Source organism: Dasypus novemcinctus, chromosome 2, assembly GCF_030445035.2.
Source record: "Dasypus novemcinctus isolate mDasNov1 chromosome 2, mDasNov1.1.hap2, whole genome shotgun sequence".
NCBI classification, from domain to species: Eukaryota; Metazoa; Chordata; class Mammalia; order Cingulata; family Dasypodidae; genus Dasypus; species Dasypus novemcinctus.
Window position 1 is genome coordinate 170,654,555 of NC_080674.1, and position 17,024 is coordinate 170,671,578.

Below are 17,024 nucleotides of genomic sequence, written 5' to 3' on the forward strand. Positions count from 1 at the left end.
CCTATAACTCGTGACTGATCAGCAGAACTTGTACTGGAGTGCTTAACTTGTTTTTCTGGAATCCTACAGCCCAAGCAATAAGAAAGGGGAAGGGGGCTGTGGAAAGCTCATTACTTCTTGAATCCTGAACTTAGTCACATGAAGATGGAAGATGAAGCCTTTGTACCAGGTGTCCATGTGTCCAGATAAAATAGAAGGAGGGGAGAAGAGATAAATTGGGTGAACAGTGGTATCTGTTTACCCCTATATCAATAAACTTTTCTATTAATGTATGACTTATGCCCTGTCAGAAAAAAAACAACAAACCAAAAAACTGTTCCCTTAGGACAGGGTTCGTGACCTTCTTTTGTTCCATGGATGCCTTTGCCAGTCAGGTGAAAACCACGAACCCCTTCTTAGAATGAAGAGGCAGCTAGTTTTATGACACTCAACTTGTATTGGGTCTAACAACTACTGTAATTTCAAAGTATGGATGAGTGTAAGTGATTTTTTGAGCTATGCAACAACTGTAATGTGATATGAAATGAATACTACTGTAATTTATTGCATCCATTCAAAAGTGAAGGAAATGCTAGATTTCAGTTAGAGATCAGAGAAAATAAAGATAATAAGTTGATTTTTTTTCAATTCAAGTTCACGGGTCCCCTGAAACCTTTCCATGAACTCCTTGGGGAGTCGGTGGACCCTGGTTAAGAACCCGTTTTAGAATCTGTTTCCTGTAAAGGTCGTGCACATCCCCTGCATGCCTTTGTAATGATTGTGCAGCCATGTGTCTTTTGGCTCTTGAGCAATGCCCTGCATTCCTTGGAAGTCAGCTCCCTCCTCCCAGCTGCACGTAGACATGTCCCATAAAAGACCCCTCTTCTCTGGCTGTTAGGGTGGATGTGAAGCCTGGGAAGCACCGTCTCATCGTCCTGCCACCAAGGACGAGGCCTCACAAAAGCCCCCCTAAGGAAATGCTCATACCTGCCAAGCTGGGCTTTCTTTGGTCTGACACATCCATCTTCGTTCGGTGGGAAGTTGACATTTTTCACAGCCCCCTGCTACACTCTGAACAACTGGTGAAGGCGGCAGGATTCTTCAGACCACAGTAAGAGTGGGGTGGGGACTCTATGGGGGTGGGCGATAGGGGGAACATCCTGGGGTGGCCTCTTACCTCAGTGTGGGGTGGGGTCGCCTGCTTGCTTGATTGCTGTGGACCACGGCATGAGTATGGGGATGCCCTGAAAATGCTGGAGGGGCTAGCGCATGAGTTACAAGAGCCAAAGATGGCAAAGTTTAATAGAGTTGGCAGGCGCGCTGCTGCAGCAGTCGGTAGGCCGTTACGTGGCCACCGCAGATTGCCTTGAAAAAGACAAAAGAAATCTTCCAGTAAGGGAAGAGTTACTGTTGGAAAGGGATATGCAGATTTCCACCACTGCTTTAGTGACTGGTCTCTGAACAGCTAGATAAGAGGGATGACGATATACAGACATTGGCCTGTTGATTTTTAAGACTAGGGGGATATAAGAAACCCCTTCCTGTGCCCTGGGTCCGGAAGGGTGATGTGGCTGGGGCTTCGCCGGCCTCACTATGTCTGCCACTTTCAATTTTCAGTCTGTTGACTGTAATCTTGCTGCGTATATGTACCTGTGCTTATATCCGATCCTTGGCACCCAGCCTCCTGGACAGAAATAAAACTGGACTGTTGGGTATATTTTGGAAGTGTGCCAGAATAGGTGAACGAAAAAGTCCTTATGTTGCCGTATGCTGTATAGTGATGGCCTTCAGTATCCTGTTTGTACAATTAGCTTGAAGCAATGCCAGATTTTGACTGCAGTCAGATTTCAAAATGAAAAAGACTTATATACAGAAAATAATGGAAAGAGTGTTTAACCCTTTTATCTCTGAATGAATGAGATAAATTCCAGCTGCTGTTGTCTATTTTTATGTTATTGGACCAATGTTCTATATAAATAATTAAGATGTAACCAGATTCAAAGAGTTTAATATGTGTGTTAAATCAACCTCATTACTGTCGCTACAATATTACATTCTGCAGATGTCTTCTGTTGTGTCAGATACCAATTTTTAGTGAGGTATCTCTAAGGCACATAGTAGAAAACAATCGGTAAATTACTTAAACTCCTTTCACTGTGATTTGAAAATGATAAATCTTTATAGAATGAAAAAAACTAAAAAAAAGAAACCCCTTCCCAAGGAAGGTACAAAGTAGGTTTGCAAGAAGAAATTGGGATCCTAAGACCAGAAGTCCTTGGGAAGAAGAGGATAGTGACTCAGATGTAGAGATAATAGAAGAGAAACCTGCTGTTAGATCCCTTACACAAAGGAAAGCTAAATCACAAATACAACACCCAGCACAGGAAGCAGTGTGAATGATGGACCCACTAACAGGACAATGATTGTTAGGGAATACCCTGCCCAGTTAACTGAGTTAGGAAAAACCTTCCGGCAGCACCCCAGGAATCTCCAGCAGCCTGGAGGGCGCAGCCTGGAGGGCGCGGCTATGGGACAGCAGTTTTGTTGGGGTCGGCCTTACGGCAGCAGAAGCAGCAAAACTAAGTAGTGTCACCACGATTCCCTCCTGAAGGCAGAAATTGCACAATCTGCAAAGCACCTCCAGGAAGCTTTCCCTCCGGGACTGGCTGATTCTTGCATGCTGAGAAGTTTGGATGACACTGGGGAAACTTCCTGATCCACCCACTGGGTGGAGAACGAGAGAAGCCGCTTGGCTATGCTGGGGGAATTGGGTGTGAGAGAGGCGATTTACAGTCAGACCTTCACAGGACCTGATTGCGCTATGTTTACAGAAGAGATTAGTAAGAAAATATAAATTACAGGCTTTGGGAGTGGTGTGGTGCTCTGGTTGCCTTGTTGAGTCTGCTAGTGGCCCAACAAATGTATGTAGTGGGTGAAACCATAGCTGATTTAAGAGATTTAAATGAAAACAAAGAACGAATAAGAAGTTTTGAAGAAACGAAAAGCAAAGAAAGCAAGGGAGTTGTAACTTACCTGGGAATCGACACCCACAGCTCAGGGTACCATAAAAGAGACCTATAACCAAATGTGGGCTGATCTTCTGAGAGCAGGTGTTTCCTGAGAAAATATTGATGAAAAACCAAATATGGTATTGGTTGTATTGTGGAAAGCCCTAAAACCGGAACAACAATTCACTAAATTAACTGCTCCTGAGAATGGTATGACCGAGCTGCCATCAGCCCCACCAGTGGAAACTTACTGTGCGGGCGCCTCTGGAACCCCTTCTCTGATGGGGACTGTAGGGTTGTCTACATGTCCAAGCCCTACAGGGTGAATGGAGGCCACATGTGGAGCTCACTGTTTATCGGACACCCCGTAACAAACCAACAAAAAAAACACAGACTTTTTTTTTTTAATTAACTAGATACTGGGAATGAATGCATCCTAATTTATGGCAATCCTGAAAAATACCAGGGGCAATGGGTCACCATAGATGGCTTTGGTCTTTGCTCTAAGGGTAAGGTGAATGTACCTTATCCTCTGGATGGGCAACTATCCTCCCAAGGAATATGTTTTGCATATTGCATATATTCCTTTTCCCCCCACCAGAAAATATCCTTGGGGTTAATATTCTAATGGGTTGCATTTTGCATACCACTGGTGGAGTGAGTGCTTGTAGTTAAAGCTCTTCTATGGGGTTGGGCTAAGTGGAAATCAGTTACTCTACCCCAGCCAGGATGCATTGTACGTGTAAACCAGTACTGCCTTCCAGGAGGACATCAGGAGATAAGTGACCTAGGCAAAAAGTGGCCAAAGCACATATTATATGGACAGCCCAAGGTCCTTTTAATAGCCCAGGGTGGCTGGTAAAAAAACAGGATGGCACTGGGAGAATGACAGTGGATTACTAGGGAGTTAAGTAAAACTGCTCCAATACATGTAGCCGTTCCCAATATAGCTGAATTATTTGACTAGGTAACAGTTAGATTGGGAACTGCTCATGTGGTATTAGATCTTGCAAATACTTTCTTTAGTGTTCCCTTAGACCCACAATCTCAAGACCAGTTTGCCTTCAGGTGGGAAGGCCAACCATGGACTTTTGCTGTTTTACCCCAAGGGTGTCTACATAGTCCCACATCTGTCACAGGATGGTGGCTCGGAGCCTGTCAACTATCATCCTGCTATCAACTGTAACCTCATTTCATTACATTGATGATATTATGTTAACCTCTGTTCTTTTACGTACTTAGAAGAAACTCTGTCCATTATACTTGATGGGTTAAAGGCTAGAGGATAGGAAAGCAATCCCAATAAGATTCACTGGGTTAGCAGTAAAGTTCTTGGGTGTCATCTGGTCTGGTAAGACCAGTAACATTCCAAATAAAGTGATAGAAAAAATTCTACAACAGTCTGTTCCTACTATGGTTAAACAGTTGCAGACCTTCCTAGGACTTCTAGATTATTGGAGGGCATTTATACCACATTTAGCCCAAGTCTTCAGACCTTTACGTGCTCTCATAAAACCAGGGAAAACTTGGGACTGGGGAGATAAAGGACACAGGGCATTTGAACAAATCATGCTCCTAGTATCACAGGCCAAGGCCCTGTGCTCTCCTCTGCCCCAACACTCTTATATATTAGAAATAACTAGAAGTGATGAAGGTGTGAATTGGGGTCTGTGGCAGAAACAACCTTCAGGTATGATGCCTGTAGGATTCTGATCACAAATGTGGAAGGGGGCAGAATCTTAATACGCTGTTATAGAACAGCAGCTTCTGGCTGTGTATAAAGCCCTCCAGCAAGCTGTCTATCACAGGGGCCCAGATGGTAACTGTGAAATTGGCCTATCCTATAAAAGGCTGGGTAGAAGGTCTATTAGCTAAGCCGCATCAGGAGTAGCCCAATTGCAGACTTCACAGAAATGGCATGCTTATTTACAAGAGAGGGGAGTCATATCACCTAGCCCCTTGAGCCAAACCTTACCACAAGTCCTAGACCCAGTTCTATTTGAAGAACCTAATTTCTCCCCACAATTGGAGTCCCCTGCCTCCATCCTTTCTACAGTGAATGAGGGAAATACCCCAATTCCTGAAGATGCTTGATATGTAGATGAATCTAGCAAAGGAAATGCCCCAAGTTGGGTAGATGTGACCATACAGATGCAAGCTGACTATCTGGCTGGGTTCTGGTTTAGGACAAAGTAGCCAGTGGATGGTAATTTCTAGGGAGACAGGCACTTTACCCTCTGCATTGATAGCTGTTTGTATATCGGGGCCTAACTTTATGGATAAACCAATAGGATAAAGATAACTGGCAGGTAATAGAATGCCTGTTATAGGGTACCACTCTGTGGCAGGAAATATACAATCATCTCCAAGCCCAAGAGGCAACTCTGACAGTTTATCATGTTCTTGCTCAACAAAAAACATTTTTTCCCAGGAACCAGGAAGCAGATGCATTAGCCTGCATTTGTCTGATCTGCCCCACAGCTGTGGAAGAAGTGGTTCTATGGCTATATAAGGAAAGTGGTCATAGAGGAGCTGCCATAGGGTGGTGCATGGCTAAAGCATTAGGTATACCTATCAAGAATTCTGACTTGATTCAAGTCATACAAGATTGTGAGGCTTGTTCTTGGCTTTGGCCATGAACAATACCTTACAGCAGTGGGCATATACATAAGGCTAAGATACACTTACGTGATTGGCAAATAGATTACATGGGGCCCTTACCTGTTAGTTCTGGCAAATGTTATATGCTGCCCTGTGTAGGTACTAATACTGGCCTTCTTTAGACTTTTCCAGCCAGTCTACCCAACAAAATACCATTAGGGGCCTGAAAGGGCTTAGTTGTCTATATAGGGCACCCCATGCATAAACAGAGACCAGGGGACACATTTTACTGGACATGATATACAACAATGGGCTAGAGACCAAGATTTTGAATGGTCGTTCTGCTTGCCATACAAGCCTATGGATTAATAGACAGGAGAAACGTTCTCCTAAAGCAACAAATAAAACAGTTAACTAATAAGCATACATTACAGAGGTGGACGTCAGTATTATCTGATGCCCTTATACATCTAAACCATGTTCCCAATACCACACCAGACCGATATTAAAGATGAGTGGGCTTTGTTAAAATGTTCCCTAACAATAGCAGAAACATAATGAATAGATATTGAGTAATTAAGAGTCTGTAGGCTCTGGGAGCTGCCATCTAGGTGGGGCAATTATGATTCACAGTTGCCAGTCAATTACTCCAGATGCTAGATCCCAGTACTATGCGTGGTGTCTCTCCATTTGAGTTACGGCTAAACCGTTTACCACAGCCCCTAAAACGATAAAGATTTCTCCCGCATCTCCTGGTCATGCTCCTGAAGTGTACAGATATACCTTGCTGCTGCTGACTCCTGTGATCTTGCCAACCAGTGATGGCTCAATATTGACTGACCTGCAATGGATATTACCTTCAGACAGGTTCTGTTTCACAGTGCCGAAAGTGCTGTGCACCAGGCCAGTGGTGAGCCTCCTTTTCTGTTCTCTAGAGGACCACTGGTGATGCGATATTCTGGCAGTGAGAAAGAGGTGCCTAGTGGAGCAATAATTGCCAGGGTGCTGTGGGTAGAACCTAAACAAACATAATTGGCATTATGACCTGCTCCTATGGAGGGATAGCACATATGGTATTATGGGCCCAATAAGAAAAAGTACACAATCATAATGATTTCCAGAGAAGAGCTCCCTCTCTGGGTACCTACTGATCATCTTGGCTTAGGCTCTTGGACTCCTCTTCTTCATTCACACAGCTTCATCTAACATCTTCCTTGACTGGACTGCCACTGTGGTGACCATCCGCAGTCAATGGAAGTGTTGAATGTGTGGGTACATGCCAGCGTCTGCAGCGTCTCCCACATCCCTAACTAATTGGAGTAATTGGCTAGCAACTATGAATCATAGTTGGCCCCCCAGATGGCAGCTCCCAGAGTGTATAGACTCTTAATTACTCAGTATCTATTCATTATACTTCTGCTATTGTTAGAGAGCATTTGAACAAAACCCACCCATCTTTAATATCAGTCTGGTATGGCCTCACCTTGTTGGTAGCAGAACATGGTGTCTTAGATACTCAGGCTTCCTTCTGCCTTGAAAGAGACAACATCTCTGACCAAGGAGCCCACCATTGCATGGGTGGCTGCTGTTGCAGGTATGTGACCATAACATCATTGTCTGGGGGACTGAGTGTGCTGGACAGCAAGATCCACTTAAACTTGGGGCTTGTAAACCCTCCCTGCAAGTAGGATGGCTCTGTGGAACACATTTTTGGCCATATCTACCTTATAATTGGACAGGCAGACGTACTTTGGAGTACCCTTTCCTACTGGGAAGTATACACAAAATTTTACCCAGTACGCCCCCAAACCTCCCAGCTTTACAAAACTGTTTTGGTGTTAGATGGAGATGTTCTTTAGCATGATGGGAGTGACTACTTAGTATTTTCCCCCCTTGTGCTGGGGCTTTAGATGCTTTAACTTAAGCGACTGCTTTAGCTAACTTCACTGCCTCTAAACATAGATTTAGCTCCTTAAATGAAGGAACCACCTAAAGGAGAAAAAATCTTGTGCTAGAGTACTTAACGTATTTTCCTGGAAGCCTGCTGTGGTATTGTGACAGTTTGAAGTTTTTTTATGAATCCTCAAAAGAGAAAGATTGTGTTTTTGAACAAATCCATTCCTGTGAGTGTGGGGCCTTTTGATTGGACTACAACAGCGAGAAGTGAGCCAGTTTGAGTCTCCACCCACTTTCTGGGCCTGATATTAACAGAGACACAAAGAGAGACACACACACAGAAAAAGGGAGCTCTGCTATTTTTGAGAGGAGAGCTTGAGGATCGCTAGCAGCCAAACATAAGTAGGAAGCCCCCAAGAGGCTAGGTAGCTCAAAGCTGAAGAGATGAGCCATATACTTGATAGCCCACAGCTAAACTCAGAAAGAAAGCGGAGCAGGTGAGACTGAGAAGGCCTGGTAAGAGACAAGCCCCATGCCTGGTTGCCCAAAGCTGAACTCCGGGAGACAGTGGATTCTGGAAGGGAAGGCAGAGACCTCGGCAGAGACCAATGGGCATCTTGCTTTGCCACATGGCAGGACCTTGAGAAAGCATCATCTGCCTTGATTTCGACATTTCATGGTTTGGAGCTATATGCTTTTTTTTTTTTTTTCCTTTTAGGTCTTTGTACATGGGAAGCAGGTGCTCAGTCACTGAGCTACATCCACTCCCAGGTAGGTTTTTACTTTAAATAAAATTCCCATTATGAAAGCCAATCCATTTCTGGTACTTTGCATTGGCAGCCCTGTGGCAAACTAAGACAGTGTCTGTTTTTCCAGAACATACGCTGCATATATCAGTAAACTTTTCCGTCAATGTATAACTTCTGCATTACAACCTCTGTGTGCCTCGATAATTATGAAGTCAGTAATTATCTCAAGCAATGCCCTGTATTCCTTGGAAATCAGCTCCCTCCTCCCAGCTGCATGTGGACATGAAAGCCCCCCTCCTCTGGTGGTAAGGGCTGACGCCAAGCCTGGGAAGCGCCACCTCTTCTCCCGCTGCCGAGAATGAGGCCCACGTAGGCCCCCTTAAATAAATGCTCATTGCTCGCCAAGCTGGACTTGTCCGAGTCTTTCTTTGTTCTGCTGTACCCATCCCAGTTCAGCGGGAAGCTGGCATTTTACACAGCCCCCTGCTTTACTCTGGACACTGGTGCTGGGAAGCACCGGCCCTGGATTCACCAGGATTTTCTCTCTTGTGTCTTCCAGGACTGGAACGGACCTGGACTTTGAGGAAGAGGACTTTTGCCATCTCTGCAAAGCCTTTGTGTATCCCCAGCTTTGAGAACTGAATTCCATGGGTTTTCTCAATGTCAGACCTGTGAAATTCAGTTCTTCAGCTGGGATATCTCTGTCATCGTGGAGACACTGAAGAGAGCAGATGCAAAGCCTGCTGAAGATCTGAGGATGGGAAACAGAAGGGCTAAGTCTCAGGCTCTGAAGGACTAGGAGGTGTGGGTTGATGGGAAAAGCACTCAATTAATTGTTAGAAGACCTACATAGTCCATGCTGAGCTGTGTTCCAGGTACCTAAGTGAGGGATCAGCAAATCCCTTCTGCTACTGCTGCCCCTATTCCTACTTTACATTTATTGATTGCTTGCCCGGGAACTGCACAAAGTGCTTTGCATGCTGTTATAGGAGACTCCTGGGAAAAATCACTTTAATGAAGCTCGAGAAACCTGGCACTCCATGCGTTGAATTTTTCCCCTTCTTCATGGAATTAATAGAATGTGACTACTATTGTTTAGCATGGATTGCTGAGGTTACTGCACTCCCACTTTTATAAATAAAAATTTTTATTAAAGTGTATCATTCATATATGAAATACATTAACAATAAGTGTATAGTAAAACTTGTGAACTTATAAAACAAACATGCATATCATCATACAGGGCTCCCATACATCACCCCACTGCCACCACCTTGCATTGCTGTGAAACATTCCTTACAAACTGTGAAGGAACATTATCAAAATATTACTACTGACAGATACTGATATCTGGCATTTGGTGTATTTCCCCCCAGCCCACCTGGTTATTAACACCATCTTAGTATTATACATGTGTTATAGTTGATGAGAGAACATTCTTCTATTTTTCCTGCTAATTGATCTCTTTTTAAATGATGGGTCCCACATTTGTGGTGAAAGAGGAGGAAAAGTGTGGGCATAATCCTCTGGTGGCTCTCCTTTCTCCTTTATTTGAATTACTATTTCTTTGCTCTCTAATAATATATTAGGACTAAATGGTCCCTTTGTATTATTCCAAACAAGGGGCAAAGAGGTTGTAATTAGACTTTACCAGCATCCCAGTTTTAGCCTGAGAAAAGTAATCAAAAGTTTTGGACACCCCCTTCCATTGCCGGAAAGGTCAGCGGCATGCCGTGGGCAGAGCCCTCTGTTGTCCTCCTCTGTCACCTAGTAAGCTAGACTTGCTACGATGATGATGATTTCCAGCTTTAGGCATAGTGCTGGGGCAGCGGAAGTCATATATGGACTTTATTTGGCTTTAGATTTGACAGGGAAGAAGAGCATGAGTCAGGTTTTGTCTTTCTGTCTCTTGGTGTCCTGAAGTTTCTGTCGTGTTGTAATCTAAAGAATGAGACTGTGGTCTGGCTCAGAGAGGAAAGGGGGTAGAACTTCCAGCAGGTGCATTCCCACCATGTCCTCCCAGTGACACTGACGTTTATTGAGTGCCTACTTTGTGCTCAGGGCTTTTGGTGTGTGAGTACAGTGAATGGTGTGCCAAGCCTCACCTGGAAAACAAGGACAAATTATCAAGACAAGTCAAGCAAAAAAGTGTAACCACATTCTATGGATGCAAAGGGGCACCTGGCTGTTACAAACCCCCATGGCATGGGTATTAGTCAGCTAAAGGGGTAGTGATGCAAAATACCAGAAGTCTGTTGGCTTTTATAAAGGGTATTTATTTGCAGTAGAAGCTTATAGTCCCAAGGCCATAAAGCATAAGTTACTTCCCTCACCAAAGTCTATTTCCACATGTTGCAGCCAGATGGCTGCTGACATCTGCTAGGGTTCAGCTTCCTGGGTTCCTCTCTTCCTGGGGTTCATTTCTCTCTGGGATCAGCTCCTCAGTTTTCTCCACAAGGTCAGCTGTAGACTATTATGTGAACTGCTCTCTCTCCCTGGGGTTTCTGCCATGTCTAAGGAGCTGTCTCTATTCCTCTGTGTTCTTCTCCTGGCTCAGGTCCTCTCTTCCTGGGTCTTGCTTCTCTTTCCTCTGTGAGCTTACTTCCTAGGGTTCCAGCATCAAACTCCAAATCAAAACTCCAACATCAAAATCCCCAACTCTGTCCTTTGCCATGTCTTTTACCAAGGGATGGGGACTCAACACCCTACTGATGTGGCCCAATCAAAGCCCTCATCATAGTTTAATCATGCCCAGGTACAGACCAGTTTACAAACATAATCCAATATCTATTTTTGGAATTTATAACTATATCAAACTTCTATAACATGGGTGTAGGACATAGGCAGGTCCTCTGGGCACAACTGATCCAATTGAGGCCCTCCCCACAGCCCTCTTGCACTCTGCCCACTTCTGCCCTTTGCTACATGCTGAGCTAGTGACTCATTCCAGAACCAGGACTTTGGTGAAACTCAACTGAGACCAGAGATCAGTATCTGCAGTCTCAGACCCCTGAGAAAGTCCAGAAAGTTCTGGGTTTCACATCACTTCTGCTGTCGGAACTGATTGAGACCCAGAACTCCGATTTTTACTACAAAGCACCCATTTAATTACAGGTGAACTCTTCCTAAATGAAATCTGATAAGTGAAATACAGAATTACCAAAATCAAAAAACTTAACCTGGTAATTCACTTTATAAAATAATGTCTTCCTTCACAAGAGGATTTGTGTTGGCTCCATTCAGTAGTAGATAACCCAAGGAATTTTGAGGTTGTATGTGCTTTACTAAAACATAAAAGTGGAAAGACAGGTTACAAAATAGCTAGGATTGTATGATTCAATTTATGTAAAAATTGTAGGTCTATGTAGGAATATGTACATTGAAAGTTGTACTCAGTTTATTAACAGGAATTTTCTCCAGGGCAGTGAGATTTGAGATGTTTTCCTTTGTATTTTTCTCCATTTGACTACATTGAGCATGTTTAATTATAAAAATAAAGTTATTGAAAATTGGATGCGCAGTTGTGATGAATACAGGCAGTGCTGCTGGTGCTGTGCTTCTGTTAGAAATTTAATTGCAGAGGTGTGTCATGGAATAGTGGAGGGAAGTTCTGATGTATTGTTTTGTTTTGTTTTTTAATTTTCATGCATTTCCCCCGCCCCTGCCCCATGGCTCCCTTGTCTTTCTTTTTGTGGTTTCTGTATGCTGTCTGCTTGCTGTGTCTGCTTGTTGGCTGCTCATTGTGTCTGTTTGTTGTCTGTGTGCCTTCTTTTAGGAGGCACTGGGAACAAAACCTGGGACCCATGTGGGAGGCAGGTGCCCAACTGCTTGAGCCACATCCACTCCCCCCAAAGTATTGTTTGATGAAGATGTAGGGATAGGGCAAAATAGTATGTGATATTTTTGCAAGAGGAGATGTGTGTATGTGTGTGTACACGTGTGGGCATTTGTATGTGCATGTGTGTATGTGTGTATATCTGTGCAAGTGTGTGAAAGCTTAGTGGGTAGCAGTTGGTAAGGTAGTACATGGTTTTTTTCTCTCTGATTTATGCTTTCCTGCTTAAGTAAGAAAAAATAAAAACAATGTGTGTGCTGCTTTCCAAGAACCCATCCCTTATGTGATTCAGTGGTTCCCAGAGTGTGTTCCCTGAACCATCAGCATCACCTGGGAACTTGTTAGAAATACAAATTCTCAGGTCCCACCCAAGACCTACTGAATTAAAAACTCTAGGGGTGAGTCCCAGCTTTTTCTGTTTAACAAGCCCTCTGGGTGATTCCTACACATACTGAAGTTTTAGAACCGCTGGTGTCAATCAGGAAACACCCCCACTCCACCGGTGGGAAAGGCAGCTGATAGTGACCGGAAGGATTCTGTTGCACTGCCACAATGCGTAGGCCGGTATTCTACAGAATTAATCTCTGAGAGATAATCAGCAGGACCACAGAAGTTCAAGATCCTTACTGGTGATCACTTCCACCAGTTGAATAACAGATCTCTACATTTTTAAGGAGGTACTTTCTCAAACTTTAGGATGTATTTAAAAATCACCTGAAGACAAAAGGACAAATACTGTATGATTCCACTTGTGTGAAATATCTGGAATAGGCAAAATTTTAGAGCTAGAGAGTCGATTAGAAGTTACCAGGAGTTGGGACGAGGAGAGAATGGGGAGTTATTGCTTAAAGAGTACAGAGTTTCTGTCTGGAGTGTGATGAGAACTTTTGGAAATAGATAATGGTGATGGTTATACAACATTGCAAATGTAAATAATATCACTGAACCATATGATCAATGTACACTTAAAATGGCAAAATTTATTTTATGTATGTATTTTACTTCAATTTAAAAATAGGTAAAAAAAAAAAAATCACCTGACATGCTTGTTAACTAAGGCAGATCCAGGACCCCACACTGTTGATCTACTGACTCAGCAGCTCCAGGGCTCTGATCTTTTCACCAGCACCCGCAAGAAATTCTGTCAAGAAAGTTGCAGAGCACTTTGAGCAACTCCTTTAGGGATTTAGTTTTGAGGCTTTTTCAGACTTTTTCTTTTCTTTTCTGTGCCCTTACGTTTTTCTTTTTTCCATCTCATCCTTCCATTCTTGCTGTGATCGATGGGGTCTCTGAAGCAGATTCTTCATCCTTTCGGCTGTGTGCTTGGGAGAGAACAGGTCAGGTGTTCCTGGAGAGGTGCCTGGGGAGTGATAATAACAACAATGGAAGTATTGATTTGTCATCCTCAGATAACAAGGGAAGGTCGTGATTTATCAGCTCACACCGATGAGTCTCGATGGGATGGGAAGCTGGCCATGCTACTCGCCCACAGAGGCCGCCTGCTCACCATCTGGCTGTCTGAGCCGTGATTTAGGGACATGGTGGTTCCCAGCGCCCTCCCAGCAGGCAGACCTTTGTTAATTAAAATGGAAGTTTCTCTTTTCATATATATATATTTTCACGTCTAGGCTCTCTTGCCCTCTTTCAGAGAGGCAGCTCAGAACTAGGGTGTCCAGGTGGTCAGAGAGTCTGGGAAAATGCCCCGGGGGTTGGAACTGGACAACTTGCCAATTTCCTCTCTGTTCTTAGCATGAAGGTGCTTTCGGGAACCGGCTTTGAGGGAAGTCCTGCTCTTCTTCTCCTTGATTATTCCTGGGGAAGTGCAGAAAACAGAATCATGTAATAATTACAGCTTTCCTTTATTGAGTGTCTACAGTGTTCCAGATATATTATATATATAATGAGATATCATTCCCCTCACTTTCTAGATGAGGAAACAGGCTCAAGGAGATTATACACCTGACTGAATTTCAGTCATTTTTAATGACACTCATCAAGGCTGTCTAATCAGAGTCTATATTCTTTATACTAAAGTTTGTACTGAGCTTTACAGTTTATAAAGAACTTTCACACACATTATTATGTTTGCTGATCATAGCATTCCTCAGTGAAGTAGATAATCTCATAACCCCAATTTTAAAGATGGGAAAATGGAGGTTTCAAAAGGTTATGCAAGTTGTCTGTCCAGAGTGCCATAGAGCTAGTAACTGGTGAAGCTGAGGCTCAAACCTAAAATCTCTAATAAAAAAGATAATTTTTAATGTACAAAATTCATAGGAAAATACATAAACCTAGAAGAAAGGAAAGGCAAAAAAAAAAAAATCTCCTGCCTCAATTTCCCCTATGGGACTGAAAACAGAACGGTCACATACTTTGGAGCCCTCTCTAATTTATTCTTTTCCAGGCCTGTGGTAAGCAGAAGTGAGCCTTATACATGACTGATTCCACTCCGTGGGGCACAGTCGTACTTTTAAAAAATATTAAAATTACATTTTTACTAACTTCTTAGAAGCCATAATACCCTTTTGTTCTGGGTCCTTCAATGCTGCTGGGACTCTGTTGGTCAGATTCCATCTGCCTCTGGGAAAAATTGCTTTCTTGTTTCGAAAGATAATTTGTTCTTATTAATATATGAGTAATGTGTGTTTATTGCATAGAATTCGGAAAATGCAGAAATGTGTAAGAGAAAATTAAAAAAATTATTAAGTAACTTTCAAGATAGAACTGTTATGTATTTTTTTTACAGAGAATTTGTAAAATTCAGAAAATCAAAAAGGAGAAAAGAATTTATCCATAGACACATAGATTGGTATGTTGAGGTATTTCTTTCCATTTCATTTAAAAAAACCCAACACAATTGAGTAGTGTGTATATGTGTTCACATGTGTGTGTTCTGCTCTTTTGTTATTTAGCATTTTAGCATAGACATTTCCTCATGTCCTTTTTTTTTTTTAAAGATTTATGTTTTATTTCTTTCTCTCCCCCTTCCCCCCCAGTTGTCTGCTCTCTGTGTCCATTCGCTGTGTTCTTCTGTGACCGCTTCTATCCTTATCAGCGGCACCTGGAATCTGTGTCTCTTTTGTTGCGTCATCTTGTTGTGTCAGCTCTCCGTGTGTGCGGCACCCTTCCTGGGTGTTAGAAAGAAATCTTCTTCTGGAAGAAAATAAGGCTCACCCTATTGTGGAGAAGAAAAGAATTTATTCTCAATCTTGCAAGAAGGGCCGCAAAACCAGAAAACATGACTGAAGCCCTGAACAAAGAAAAATGACACAATTTATACCCCTAAGCCTAGCATGCAAGCCCTTCCTCTGTTTCTCCATAGATTGGATACTTCAGAAGTTACAGTCTATCTGAGAAGATCTAACTTTTCCGCACGAAAGTTTGTGATTAACCGCTTCCCCCATCGCATTCCAACAATTTTAGTTTTTACCTGCTCCCCTTTGCCAAATAAAGAATGGAATTTAGTGCTGAATTGGTATTACTTAGCTCTTTCTTGGGCATCTTTTTACTACCTATAGGACTGGCTTAAGCTGGTTTCCTTTGTTGCTGTTTAACCCTGGAGTGGGAGACTGAGGCTACTGCTAGGTTACATTAATCAATATTTTCTTCTTTTATGTGAAAACTAAACTAATCTTCGTTTCTTACACTGGGTAGCTTGCACTTTCTTTCACGCTGGGCAGCTCTCCTTATAGGGCACGCTCCTTGCCGTGTGGGGGACACCCCTGCGTGGCACGGCACTCCTTGCACGCATCAGACTGCGTATGGACCAGCTCCACACGGGTCAAGGAGGCCCGGGGTTTGAACCGCAGACCTCCCATGTGGTAGGTGGACACTCTATCCATTGGGCCTAGTTGGCTTCCCTCCTCATGTCCTTTCAATGTATTTTAACAGTTACCTCTGCAGCTCATTGAGTGGATGTGCCTTTTTTTTTCAACCTGATCATTCCTTTACTGTTGGGCATTTAGAACCTGGATGTGTTTCTCCCTCCAAACCTAGTGCTATTTTTGTCACGTTATCTGTCTCTATTTCCTTTTAGCTTGCATTTATCTGGACTTCATTTTGATGGCTTTAGGAGTGCAGAAAACATCCTCCTAACTTCTTACTTGTTGTACATGACAATGCTGGTAGCATGTATGGAGGATTTAATATATGCCAAATGTTATTTCAACACTTTGAACAGATTTCTCATTAAAGTCATCCCCATCCTCCAACAGTTGTAGGTACTGTTATTCTTCCCACATTACATGCTACATACAAGATCACAGAGGTACAGGGAGGTGAGGTTAAGTATCAGGAATTTATTTGTACACAGCAAAAAAAAAAAAAAAAATCCAGCGTGCAGAGCCTTATGCAAATACACATTTATTTTTTTTCATCAAGGCTAGATATGGGTAGCTACTTGCATTGGTTTAGAGGCTCAGTGATGTCAAGGATGCTATCACTGAAGTCCTCCTCTCCTGTGCCTCTTGGTTTTAAAATGGCTGCAAAAACGCTAGACACCACAACCCTGTGCGGGGCAGAAAGAGCACAAAACTGATGGTGCAGACCACATCTGTCTTTTTTGTCAGGAAACCACAGTTTCTTCCCAGAGACCACCCCCATCAGAACTCCACCCATGAATGACTGTTTTACATGGCCACTCCCTATAGCAGAAGAGGCTGGAAGAGTACCTGTTGAACTTCTCTAACCTTTGGAGCAGAAGCAACTGGAAAGAAGGGTCTAAGAATGTCTGTTGGGTCAGCCATCCGACGAGGCCTCCACAGATACTTGCAAAGCTCAGGTGTAGGTCTTTTTTGACCCAGGCAGCCCATTTCATAGGAGCCAACAACCATTACCTGCGAATTGCTGTTTCTTACATCTCCGCCCTAGATTGGAAGTGGCCCAGAGCCTGCCAAACCCCATCTCTCACTGAATATAACACCATCTAACACATGCTAACATTTTTCATCAATATTA

General features: G+C 43.1%; 1 long non-coding RNA gene across 1 annotated transcript; it reads left to right on the forward strand.

Annotated features, from left to right (window-relative positions):
* Positions 1-716: 716 nt before the first annotated feature.
* On the forward strand, positions 717-11,747 carry LOC131274610 (uncharacterized). The gene is made up of 3 exons (XR_009181896.2): positions 717-1,090; positions 8,203-8,255; positions 8,793-11,747. It is a non-coding gene; the product is annotated as an uncharacterized lncRNA (long non-coding RNA).
* The last annotated feature ends 5,277 nt before the right edge of the window (positions 11,748-17,024 follow it).